The sequence below is a fragment of the Prunus persica genome, chromosome G3, assembly GCF_000346465.2.
Source record: "Prunus persica cultivar Lovell chromosome G3, Prunus_persica_NCBIv2, whole genome shotgun sequence".
NCBI classification, from domain to species: domain Eukaryota; kingdom Viridiplantae; phylum Streptophyta; class Magnoliopsida; order Rosales; family Rosaceae; genus Prunus; species Prunus persica.
In genome coordinates this window covers 22,191,618-22,200,596 of record NC_034011.1, presented here as the reverse complement: position 1 = coordinate 22,200,596, position 8,979 = coordinate 22,191,618, and the positions used below count along the sequence as shown (strand labels likewise).

At 40.6% G+C, this 8,979-nt stretch overlaps 1 pseudogene; it reads right to left on the bottom strand.

Annotated features, from left to right (window-relative positions):
• Window positions 2,995–4,505, bottom strand: LOC18784103 (annotated as a pseudogene).

The following is an 8,979-nucleotide window of genomic DNA, read 5'->3' as shown; positions in this document are numbered from 1 at the left end:
ATACGCACTACCTTAGGTACCTCCTCGGATTTTGGTTTCACTACAAGTACCACCAAGTGAAAGTTAGGTCCCACGTGGCGTAGGTTATCCGGCGTGTGGACAGGCCCCATACGTGGCGTTAGTTGTACCGGCGTATGGGGAGAATTGTAATATGATGTTCATGTCTCACGTGGCGTAGGTTATCCGGCGTTGAGACAGGCTCCATACGTGGCGTTGGTTGTACCGGCGTATGGGGAGATATTGTGATATTGTGTTGAGGTTGCACGTGGCGTAGGTTATCCGGCGTGTCGACAGACCCCATACGTGGCGTTGGTTATACCGGCGTATGGGGAGATTTGTGATATGATGTTGAGGTCCCACGTGGCGTAGGTTATCCGGCATTGGGATAGGCCCCATACGTGGCGTTGGTTGTACCGGCGTATGGGGAGATATGTGATATGATGTGCAGGTCTCGCGTGGCGTAGGTTATCCAGCGTTGAGACAGACCCCATACATGGCGTTGGTTGTACCAGTGTATGGGGAGATATTATAATAGTATGGCATGGTCGCACGTGGCGTAGGTTATCCGGCGTGTTGACAGGCCCCATACGTGGCGTTGGTTGTACCGGCGTATAGGGAGATTATATGAAATACAGAGAAATGAAATAAGGTATCGCCTAAGTGTGGAATTGGGTTTTATGGAAGAACTACGTGTGGCTTAATCCCTCAAGGAGGGTACGTAGGCAGCCTAAGGTTACTAGGTGCAGCCGCAAATTAAATGTTAGTCATAATTTGTATTTGAATTGTTTGGTAGTTGGTTGAGAATTATTGGAAGGCCGAAGGCCATTTATGTGAATTTGCATGAAATTCTATTGTGCATGCTGCCAGTTGTGAATATTAAATGCGTTTTTATGCAGGTTGTAATTTTGGAAAATGTCCAATTTATAGGGGAGACTCTGCCGAAATTTCGGCAGGAAGTCTCGACCTTTAGTAAACGGGCCTGGCATAGGGGTGATGTCAAGAATTCCAAAGGGTCGCCTCGGGTTCGAAAAAAATTCGGGGCGGGTCCTTTCATCCCGCTACGTCCTTTTTCTAGCTCAACCGCGATAAAATCTGCCATCTGTTCTACATCAGTCCCCTCCACCTCCAAAGAACTCGACCCCGAGTTATGATCTGGATAAAGGACCTCATCTTCACGGAACTCATATAAATCTGCAACATTAAAAATATTGGAAATTCCCATGGAATCCGGTAACTCAATAACATAGGCATTATCATTGATCCGTTTTAGCACTTTGTAAGGACCATATTTTTTTGGTTTAAGCTTGCTATATGTGCCAACTGGAAACCTCTCCTTCCTCAGAAATATCATCACAGAATCGCCTTCCTGAAACACTTTAACTCGCCTATGCCTATCTGCAGCAGCTTTGTACTTAGCATTAGTTTGCTCAAGTTTCTGCTTGACTTCATCTCGAACGGCTACTACTTCCTCAGCCAAATTTTTCGCTGCCACACTGGTTTGCTGGCCTCTAGGAAATTTCACCAAATCTACAATATGGTTAGGTATAGCAGTATAAACAATAGAAAATGGAGACTTCCCAGTTGCACTATGGACTGCACTGTTATATGCAAACTCCACATGCGGTAGTGCATAATCCCATTGTTTTGGCTTCTCTCCACAGACGCTTCGTACCATATTGCCCAATGTCCAGTTTGTAACCTCAGTCTAGCCATCAGTCTGGGGATGGGCAGTGCTGCTACGATTCAAAGTAGTCCCAAACAGCCTCCACAAAGTGATCCAAAAATGGCTCAAGAACTTGGTGTCACGATCTGATGTAATGGATGTAGGAACCCCATGCAAGCGAACAACCTCCCTGAAAAACAGTTTGGCTATATTTGATGCATCATCAGTCTTTTTGCAGGCTATGAAATACTGCCATTTTTGAGAACCGATCAACCACCACAAATACAGAGTCCACTCCCCTTTGTGTTCGGGGCAAACCGAGGACAAAATCCATAGCAAGATCCTGCCAAATATCGTTAGGAACTGGTAATGGCATATATAATCCAGTGTTTTGTACCTGCCCCTTCGAAGTTTGACAAGAGTAGCACTTGCGCACAATAGTTCCAACATCTCGTTTGAGTTGTAGCCAGTAAAATCTCTCCTCCGTCCCTACAATTGTTTTATCACGGCCTAGGTGGCCACTCAACCCTCCACCATGCAAGTCCCGAATGGGCTTCTCCCTTAAAGAGGAAACTGGAATACACAACTGGTTGCCTTTGAACAAATAACCTTCATTAAGAAAGTAATCTGCCATCGGCTCTTGATTGGTACACTTAGTCCAAATTTCCCGGAAATCTTTATCACCTTCATATAATTCCTTCAGACATTCAAACCCCTAACAATGAAGCTCTTCTACTCAGCGCATCCACCACACGATTTGTCTTGCCGGAAGTATGCTTGATAACGAATGAAAATTTCTGCAAAAAAGTCACCCATCTAGCATGCATTTTATCAATATTTTTCTGGCTGTTAATATACTTCAACGCTTGATGATCTGTAAACAGAACAAATTCCTTCTGGATAAGATAATGCTCTCATTGCTTCAAAGCTCGAACAACCGCATAGAACTCTTGGTCATAAGTACTCCACTTTTGACGTGCATCGCTCAACTTTTCAGAGAAGAACGCAACTAGCCGCTTGTCTTGTGAAAGCACAGCTCCGACTCCCACACCGCTGGCATCACATTCAACTTCGAAAACTTTCTCTAAGTTTGGAAGGGCTAGAACCGGCGCGGTGCAAAGCTTTTCTTTTATATCTGCAAAGCTTCTCTCTTGCTCCTCTCCCCAGCTGAACCGGCCCTTCTTCAAACACTCCATGATAGGTGCAGCGATGGAGCTGAAATGCCTCACAAATCTTCTGTAAAAGGTAGCCAAACCATGGAAACTTCGAACTTCAGAAACTGTTTTTGGAGCTGGCCAGTCAAGGATTGCCTTGATCTTCTCGTCATCTACCTAGATACCATTCTCACCAACAACAAAACCCAAGAACAGTAGCTTATTTGTGCAGAAAGTACATTTTTTTAGGTTCACATACAGTTTATTTTCTCTCAAAACATCTAAAACTTGTCTCAAATGCACAAGATGTTTCTCTTTTATGGTACTGTAAATTAAAATGTCATCGAAATAAACTACGACAAAAGAGCCAATAAATGGTCGAAGAACCTGATTCATGAGTCTCATGAAAGTGCTAGGCGCATTTGACAATCCGAATGGCATCACCAAGCATTCAAATAATACGTCCTTGCTCTTGAACGCTGTTTTCCATTCGTCTCCAGGTCTGATGCGAATCTGGTGGTAACCGCTTCGCAAATCTATCTTGGAAAACACCCTTGAGCCGCTAAGAACATCCAGCATATCCTCCAACCGTGGAATGGGAAACCTGTACTTGACTGTTATCTTGTTAATGCTCGGCTATCAACACACATTCGCCAAGTCTTGTCTTTCTTCGGAACCAGCAAAACGGGAACTGCGCAGGGACTCAAACTCTCCCTGATAAATCCCTTCTGCAGTAATTCTTCAATCTGCTCTCTTAGGATGTCATTCTCCTTGGGGCTCATCCGATAATGAGGCAGATTCGGAAGGCTAGCTCCAGGCACCAAGTCAATTCGGTGTTGTATGTCCCACATAGGTGGCAGCTCGTTTGGCAATTTTTCAGAAAGTAGTTCCTGAAACTGTGACAAAATCTGCTGCACGTCTTGTGGAATGTCACTTTCTCCTCTGCCAAGCTTCAACAACCCCTTCAACACCAAGGGACAAAAATACTCCGCCTCTTTGACAGCCTCGTTCAACTCCTGCTCGCTGCTAATTAGGGTTAGGAAACTAGAACTCCTCGTCTTGGGCTCAACAGATTGTTTTGAGGGCTTTGTAGTTGCCATTGCAATTTTTCGGCTGTTCCAAGAAAACAGAATTACATTATCTCGTCCCTTGTAAGTCGCATCCACATCAAATTGCCAAGGTCGCCCTAATAAAATATGGCATGCATCCATGTCAATAACGTCACATAATACATCATCGCTGTAATGCTTACCAATGGACAGTGGCACACGGCAAGTCTCAGCAACACAAACCGAATGGCCTTTTTTAACCCAACCTAGTGAGTAAGGGTTGACATGTGGCTCCGTTGATAGCTGCAAATGCTCCACCAATTTCTTTGACACAAACTTCTCACAACTTCCATTATCGACGATCACATCACACACCTTGTTTTTGATTGAGCAGAGGGAACGAAAAATACTATGACGCTGCCCTTCCTCTTTTGGTGCCAAAAGAACTCTCTGCAAAACCAAGGTAATCATCTCCATTCCTTCCTCAATTGCAAATTCAGCCCCTGCATAATCATCTTCCCCGACTTCATCTTTTTCCTCATCTTCATCGACCTCCTCGATAAAGTTAGCCTGCTTCCGCTCTGGACAAACATTAGAACGATGCCCTGGTTTTTGGCAACGGTAACATATGTCCGTCATGAGCTTAGCATACGGATTCTAGGATTGGTTTCGGGACTGCCCTCTGTTGAAAGTCTGGCTGCTGCTTTCATTAAAGTTTTTGTTTTGGACAGTTGTCACTGGTTTCGTCGTTCCTCCAAGTTGCTGCTGCGCTTTCCCCTTATCTCCGGAGCCACTAGAAGCACCAGTAGCATATTCAGAGGCTTCCATCGTGTTCCTGCGGAAGTTGGGTTGGCGTTTCTTCTTCTCCAACAGTTCAGCTTTCAACGTCATGTTAATTGCCTCTTGCAAAATCCATATATTCTGCATACCAATTTTTTCTTGGATGGAAATCTTCAGCCCATTGTTATACCTCGCGACCTTTTGATTGTCAGTCTCGGTCAAATGGTTTCGCTCTGCCAAACGCATGAATTCTTCGGTATATTCAGAAACCGAACGGTTGCCTTGCGTACAACCTAGATACATACGGTATAGAATCTGCTCATAATCTGTGGGCAAGAATCGTTCCATCATAAGCGACTTCATCTTCCGCCATGTACGAACCCGCTGCTTTCCTTGCCTCTGCCTTGAATTTTGCAATTGATCCCATCATACAGCCGCTGTAGCTTTTAGACGGAAAGCTACCATCTTCACCATTTTATGCTCAGGAACCTCCATAATATCGAAAAACCTCTCCACTTCTACAAGCCAATCCAAGAAGTCTTCAATCTTCAGATTTCCCCAAAAGTTAGGGATTTCGGCTTTAATCCGATAATTGCCAAAATTTTCGTAATTATGATTACAACGATTATTAGCCGGTGGTGGTGGTTCCTCATGTTCTTCTTCTGACTCTGACTCGCTATCCGGAATATGTTGCCTCCTATTATCTCTTCTCTCGCCATCTCTACCTTCTCTTCGATTGTCTTCCCTGCCTTCTCTTCTTTCGTTATCTCTGCCACCTCTTCTATTGTTGCCACCAAGAGCTTGCAACAACAATTCTCGCATCTCCCCAAATTGGTTGGTTAGGTTGTCGATCTGTTGGTTTTGAGCATCCAGATCCGCTCGAGTAATTGGGGCTGGGACATCAGCTTCTCGATCACCCATGATAAGTCAAGACAAGAATGCCGAGACGGGAGAGACCCGCTCTGATACCACTTGACGCAGCACAAGCAACAAAGGTTTCAAGCGAAACCTTGAGTAACAAGAAATCTGGATTCCACCAGAAATTAAGAGGAATTCTCTTGGGATAATTTTATTAAAATATGAGATAATCAGAAACGTTAGACAAACCTGTCTAAATACACAACTCTCAACCCTTGAACTGCTAGGGGAGTTATTACATTAAAACTAAAAAACAGAATTAATTTGGAGACTTAACTACGTAACTCCGAAACTGAAAAAACAGAATTAATTCGGAGACTTAACTACGTAACTCCGAAACTGAAAAACAGAATTTATTCAGAGAATTAACTACGAAACTTTGAATGCAGTTTTGGAAGGCCAAACGACCTCAGAATGCCAAAATCCATCGTACGTCATAGCAAGACCATGAGTTTGAGTCGTGGCATCGTTCCCTTTTGGAAATGGTATTTTGCGTCCTAATCGGAGCTCGGACAACAAATCTGCAAATTCCCGCTACGTCCTTTTTCTAGCTCAACCGCGATAAAATCTGTCATCTGTTCTACATCATTTGCTGTCATTATGACTTCATAGCCATACAAAGCTATTGCAGTAAGAAAGTATATATTCAATCCTTTGTCTATGTGGATTTTAATTTGACATATGAAGATAGAAGCTAGTTTTGTATACGAGCATTGTTGGCAGAGTTTGCACGCACACAAATATTCTATAAGGTTATGGTGTTGGGCCTGTTTGATTAGTTTGTTTTGGAGTTTTTGCGGTGCAAATGTGCAACTTGAGGAGTCTTTTTTTTTTTTTTTTTTTTTATCAAGGAGAGTCTTAATTTGCAGGTATATATCAGCAGCTGTTTGCGGGTTTAGAGAAGCACAAAGGCGAGCAATATCAATTGAGGTATTAATCAAATAGAATGTAAACCTTAAGACATGATCTGGCTTTCTGTGAATCCCTGTGTTCCAGTTTTGTTTCAGCTAAAACTTCTCTGCTTAAACTTTATTGTAAGTCCGTAGAAGATCGTCATTGTTTTATGCTCAGATTGAAATTTCGAAACTTTCATAAATTTTGGTGGGCATGCAACCCTAATCCTTCGTTTACATGTTTGACACTCGCAGGTTGGTATGCAAAATTCTTCTTTGGGTGTTGGTTTGGCCACATCTCATTTCACCTCGCCGATAATTGCATTACCCGCAGCATTGTCTGCTGTGATTATGAATATAATGGGAAGCAATCTGGCATTCTTTTGGAGATATGTAGATCCTTCTGACTCCAAGGAGACTCCTACAGTTGAGGTTAAGTGACAACTATAGCACCCTTTCGAAGTTTTCCCTAACCCGACAATATCTGCTTTGGGTGTCCTTGGAGATATGTATCCTTTTGGTCTCCTACAATTGATGTTAAGTGACAGTAAAAGCCTTTCTAAGTTTCCTGGCACACTTATGGTGTTCAGATTCTTTGTTTTGCTTTTCATGTGAAGATATTCTTAACTAATAGTCTAAAACAATCTCGTTTGAGGTCACACTGATACTTGAAATATAAATAAGCATCCTATTTTATCATTAATATGTTATGTACCTCTAGAATCTCATGGTCTTTTCCTCTAGCATCTTGTGGTGCTTAGTTTTGAGCCAGATTTGAACTTTTCAACTGAAAATAGTAGTCTTGCGGCTATATGCGGTTTTTTTTTTTTATAAAAAAAAAAGCTATACTAGAGCCTTTTTTTTTAATAAATAGTATAGCCGCGCGGCTATACTCTTTACATGGATAGTATTATCTTTTTTTCCCAATTTTTGTTTATCGATAGTTTAGAGCATTATCCATTACTATTAGGCCTTTACACGAGTCTCTATTGTACCCTTTTGAGTTTTTACTTTTTTAGAGTTATTAGCCATATAAAAAATTTAGCATTTTCATGTTTAATACTCGCATTTTACACGTACGTATGCATTTTTCATATTTAATACACTTGATTTTTTACAACATTTTCAATAATACACATAAAATTCACGTATTATAAACACAATTTTCACATACTATTGAATAAAAATAATATATATTAAAAAAATTAAATCTATAAAATATATATATATATATCGAAACTAGCAAATTAATATCTATAGAGTATAAACTAATGCAAATAGAAGGGTTTTTTTAATAAATAAAAAAATTAATAAATAGTATAGCCGCACGGCCATACTACGGAACTACTATTCCAATTTTTTTCCTAACAAATAGTATAGCTGCACGGCTATACTTGGGATTTTAAAAAACCGTATAGCCTACTGGCTCTACTGGGGTCCTTTTTTTTTATTTTTTTTTTATATAAATAGTATAGCGCGGCCATACTCTTTTCATAAATACTGTGATTTTTTTTTTTTAAATTGTCTTTCCCCGATTTTTGTTTGTCAATAGTTTAGAGCATTATCCATTACTATTAGGCTAATACCCGACTCTCTATTGTACCTTTTTGAGTTTTTACTTTTCCAGAATTATTACTTGTATAAAGAATTTAGCATTTTCACGTTTAATACTCATTGTGCACGTACGTATGTATGTTTCATGCTTAACACACTTGATTTTTTTACAAAATTTTTCAATAATATACACATAATTTTCACATACTACTGAATAAAAATAATATATATTAAAATTTTAAATCTATAAACTATAAACTATATATATCAAAATTAGCAAATTAGTATCTATAAAGTATAAACTAATACAAATAAAAAGATCATTTTTAGTTCAAACTAAATTTTATTTCCAATTCCCCCCATACCATCTAAATCAACATCAACATGTCATCCAATAATCCATCAAATCATTAAATCCTGTTCTGCTTGAACCTGTTCTCATCTTTAACACTACCCCCTCCCAGGGAAGACCACCTCTCCCAATAAGCACTCACCTTGAACCTGTTCTGCTTCAAACAAACAATCTTTGTCCTCGACACAGAGTAATATTTGATGGGTTTCTTGTATATGTCATTATCCCCTCCACCACTATTCGAACGTTGATTTGAACTAGCCGGATTATTTGAAAGAGGGTTGGAACTAGCCGGATTATTTGAAAGAGGGTTGGAACTAGCCGGATTATTTGAAAAGAGGGTTGGAACTAGCCAGATTATTTGAAGGAGGGTTGAAAACTAGCCAGATTATTTGAAGAAGGGTTGGAACTAGACAGATTATTTCGAAAGAGGATTTGAACTACCCACATTATTTGAAGGAGGATTTAAACTCTTTCTATGACAGAAACTTCATCTCATTGCCCGTGACTGGGCAATGACTAAGGGCTCATTTGGGGAGTGCTTTTGGAGCACCAAAAGCGCTTCTAAATGGGTGAAAGCGCATTTGTCTTTAAAAATGGTGTTTGGCAAATTGCA